Here is a 4778-nt window from a genome sequence, read left to right on the forward strand (position 1 = left end):
AGAAGGGAGTGAATTTCGTAATCAAATATGTACGTGTGCACGATCAACAGTTGTTTCCCTTCAACCGAAGGATGGACAGCCAGTTGTGGTCTGTTGAGAAACTCCAGCTGGCTTCATCCTCATTCCACTCATACTGTTTGTGGGCTGACACACCCTTGTTGCGTACGTGCACGCATGTTTGTGTATGCTGGTCTGTCGGTTGGCAAATGATAACACTTACCCTGGAGGGGCCAGGGCGATTTTTCATTGTGATTTTCTTGTGCGTTTATATGTAAAAAAATAAAAAAAATAAAAAAAAAATTAAAGGTAAATATCTGTCATAACGATATAAATACTGGGGTGGGGTGGGGTGGGGTGAGGGGGATCCGGGGGGGGGGGGGGGGGGGGTGCGGGGGGGGATGGGGGGTTAAATATAGGCCATTTATTTTCCCTTCATTATGGGAAGGAATTGGAGTGCTCTAGTTCATAAACGGCGAATGAATAAATGTGTGTGTGTGTGAATAAACAGCAACTGCATTTTAAATTTACTTTAGTTATTTATCTATTTAATGTATGTGTGTATATCTATCTATATTTATCTATTATTTTGTTGTTGTTGTTTACATAAAGCCATAAAAAAATTGAAATTTTTTTTTATTTATAAGAAATCCATTCAAATACAAACAAAATACACACCTGAATTTATCTTTCGCACAAAGAAATACAAGGACAAATGCTCGCGCACGGTTACTTCTCCCCCTCCCCCACGCCCCAAGCTCCCCGAGTAAAACTCGGACAAATGCGCTGCCACTGAACACAACAAGCATGCACACACACAAATCATTACACAACTTATCAATGAATTGAATTAGTAGACTTAATAGATATAGAATTCCCCCCGAAAACGGAGTATGGCTGCCTACATGGCAGGGTAAAAACGGTCATACACGTAAAAGCACATTCGTGTACTTAGTATGAATGAACGTTAGAGGTGCCGCGGCCCACGAACGCAGAAGAAGGAGAAGTAAATAGATATAGAATAACGTACATTACTGCCCATCTTTTAAATAGTCAATGACTGAGATGTTTCTTGAAGATTTTTCCAGTACAAGTTTTTGTTTCTAATACTGTTTAAAGCGAGTGTGTGTGTGAATATTTGTGGAATATTCAGCGAAGTGGAATCGACTGATAGGCATAGCAGGAAACACACACACACACATACACACCAAAGCAGTATATTTCATTACTTTATTTTTGAGTCCTTGGAAATACAGTACTGTTTTCAATGATAATGTTTTAACATCTCTGTTAGCAGAAGAAGGCATTGATATGGCCCTTTCCGGCGAAACCATCTTATGTAAAGATGTAACGATAAATTCTTCAAGTTTTGTAACAGTTTTCAAGTTACGGATGTATCAATTCAGTTTACATCAGTATTCCAGAATATGCGTTTAGTGGTCTTGTGATTGAGGTGTGTGTGTGTGTGTGTGTGTGTGTGTGAGCGAGAAAAAGAGACTGAGTCAAGATTACAAATATACGCGGGTACTAACACGCCTTTCATTAATTACCTTTATTCATCATCAGTCATCACAATTTTGCTCCTCTTCATTCTCCTTGACCTTACCATCATCGTCTTTTATTCTTCTTTCCTGTCAGTCGTCCCCCCCCTTTAAAAAAAAAAATCATTTAATTACTGCCATCAGGTTTCGATCTTTACAAGGAAGAAGAGAAGAAAGAAAAGAAAAGAAAAGAAAAGAAGAAACACAACTGCGATCTGCTTAGTTTGGAGAGAGTTAATTCCCGTGCTTTCGCCGGTAATTGCTCCAGCAGCAGGTTTTCTCTCCGACACAATTAAAAGAGTTTATTGGGAATAAACACATTGTCATCAGAACACCGCATAAAATCTGTATACCAACAGGGACAAACAAACCACAAACCAAAGCTGCATTAGACACAGTAATGATAAAGCAAATAGCACGAACACATGAGTATAGCCACTCGATATGACTGAATACCCGCCAAAAGCGAAAGTGAAAGTATAAACATGTTTTTGGTCACGGTGGAGGAAGGCTCATTGAATACAGCAATGATAAAGCAAATAGCACGAACACATGATTATAGCAACTCTGCATGACTAGTGAATACTCACCCAAAAAGCGAAATTGCTTTACGGTCACGTGGAGGTAGACGGAATTGGAGTGATGGCCGCCTAGAGGTAACGCGTCCGCCTAGGAAGCGAGAGAATCTGAGCGCGCTGGTTCGAATCACGGCTCAGCCGCCGATATTTTCTCCCCCTCCACTAGACCTTGAGTGGTGGTCTGAACGCTAGTCATTCGGATGAGGCGATAAACCGAGGTCCCGTGTGCAGCATGCACTTAGCGCACGTAAAAGAACCCACGGCCACAAAAGGGTTGTTCCTGGCAAAATTCTATAGAAAAATCCACTTCGATAGGAAAAACAAATAAAACTTCACGCAGAAAAAAAAGGGTGGCGCTGTAGTGTAGCGACGCGCTCTTCCTGGGGAGAGCAGCCCGAATTTCACACAGAGAATTCTGTTGTGATAAAAAGAACTACAAATACAAATTCCTCATTCCTCAGTGTCTGTTCATGCACACATCCAGTCACTGACACAGACAGCCAACAGCAGATGAGTGGATGGTTCATGTCAGCATATGTTTCATTGACGCTATATCCTTGACCGAACGTTGAGGTGGCATCATGTCGAGAAAGGGTTGTTTTTGTTGTTTTTTGTTGTTGTTTTTTGTTTTTTTTAACAGCAGTTCCTCAGTTACGTCAAAGCTTCGGCACGTCGATACAAGGTTCTCATGCCTATCGCCTGGTCTGACACTGCAACAGAAAAGAGAGAGAGAGAGAGGTGGGGGTGGGAGTGAATGGGAAATGAACAAAACATCCATGACTGATCTGATATAGTTATCTTCTTTACGCATGACCGCAAAAGTGTGTGTGTGTGTGTGTGTGTGTGTGTGTGTGTGTGTGTGTGTTGCGCCGTTCTGTCTCATTCTGATGCCACACTCTTCTCTTATGAACGGTTTCCATTATGAACGGTTTCCATGTGAAACTTGTCAGCTTTGTCACATGTCGTTAATGGAAGGACGCATGAGAATGTTATCAGTGTTGCACAAATGACCGACTTACCTGGGCAAACCAGTCCAACTAGCGAAACTAGTAACGCCAAAAGTAAAACTTTCCCTACATATTCGTTTGTCTCAAAACGTGTCGGGCCTGTCTGAGTATGTCTGCGTGCCTCTGTTATAATTTATTATATGTGTAAACATTGTTTACAGCCGGTGAGAGTGGAAGCGCTCGGGTTTATTTAAGATGCAGATATTCAGGGTCTTGAAACAAAATATTCAAATAACTCCATTCCACTGTTTTTGTTGCTACGGTTGCAATTGTTGTTTCTATGACAACAATTATGACGACGATTCACCGTCAACAATGGAGGCAGACCAAATAAATGCAGCTGGCGCCGCTGATAAGGTTGCCGCTGCCGCTGCTGCTAACATTATTTCTTCTGCTGCTGAGCTACCCTTTCCCACTATTATTACTACCACTTCTGCTGCTGTTGCTACGTCTACTATTTCTTCGTCAGGAAGCGTTGCTAAATTTTCCTGACCAACACTTCAAGTGGCTGTGTCTCTCGGGCCTGGTTTGATGCTCGCAGATGTATGGAAGCATAGAGTATAGCCTTACGTAGTCAAACAGGTTTACGCAACAGCAGCAGCCATCAGCTTCACCCTCAACTTTCATTATCATAAACAACAACAACAAGAACGACAACAATAACAACAGCAGCAGAAACTGAGCGTGTGACAACAACAACAACAGCAAAAACAACAAACAAGCAGACAAAACAAAACAGAAGTACAGCTGCCATGGTGACGTACCGAAGGCAGGACAGCAGAGACACCGGAGGCCGAATCGCTTGCCGGTGACGGCGCCCTGGCATGATGGCGGAGCAGGAGCGGTGGCAGGTCAGGTCCATGGCCCGGGGCACGTCCATGTCCAGCATCTCGCTCAGCGTCCGGCATCCCAGGTCCCTGGAGGCCCTGAACACCCACGTTGTGCACTGCCTTCTTCAGCATGGCATGCCGTGTTTGTGAATGACAAGGTGTGTATTTGTTTCTTTCTTCTTCTTCTTTTTTTTTTTTTTCAAGAATTGAAATTTGCTCATCTTCTATTCTTTATTCCATTCGTGCTGTTATTCTCTTATGTTGGATTCGTGTATTTGTTTCTTATCAAGTTAATTTTCTTTTGTATCTTATTTATATTTCCGGTGTATCTCTATGTAGCTTTAGGGCGATGCTAAATTGTGGTTTATCTCCGATGGAAATGGATCGCTAGGAAATTGCAAAAGGTACTCTCACACAGAAAACACAACAACAACAACAACAACAAATAAGAAACAATGGCTACGGATATGGATCATGTGCACTATCTCTCCAAGAGTCTCAATACTAAGGTCACCAAACGCCCCCACCCACCCACCTACTTAAAGGCTAAACGTGATAAATACGACACCTTTGTACAAAGTATAAGGCTGTGCAGCTGTATGGCCCAGTAACATATTATGCTCAGCATATCGACTGGAACCAGGAACCCAGCTTGTGTACGTGCCCCCTCCTTCATTTCCCTAACTCTAAAAATAGAAAAAATAGAAAAATCAAACTTTTTCAAAGATGATATTCAAAACAGTATAATTACTTGGCTCTGTATCTCGCATTGTAAAACCGCACCAACGGCCTCAGCGCGTTCATTCTGGATGCCATGGCGTCCAA

The 4778-nt window shown here is 42.3% G+C and overlaps 1 pseudogene across 1 annotated transcript in view; it reads right to left on the bottom strand.

Annotated features, from left to right (window-relative positions):
* Positions 1-2649: 2649 nt before the first annotated feature.
* Positions 2650-4778, bottom strand: part of LOC143280602 (uncharacterized) — an 8396-nt pseudogene continuing 6267 nt past the window's right edge. Inside the window, exons 2-4 of the transcript XR_013055033.1 lie at positions 4705-4778; positions 3888-4049; positions 2650-2826 (exon numbers count right to left, since the gene is read on the bottom strand). The exon at positions 4705-4778 is cut by the window's right edge and continues 1338 nt beyond it. The product of XR_013055033.1 is annotated as an uncharacterized LOC143280602 (transcript). The remainder of the gene's footprint in view (positions 2827-3887; positions 4050-4704) is intronic.

Source organism: Babylonia areolata, chromosome 3, assembly GCF_041734735.1.
Source record: "Babylonia areolata isolate BAREFJ2019XMU chromosome 3, ASM4173473v1, whole genome shotgun sequence".
Taxonomy (NCBI): Eukaryota; Metazoa; Mollusca; class Gastropoda; order Neogastropoda; family Buccinidae; genus Babylonia; species Babylonia areolata.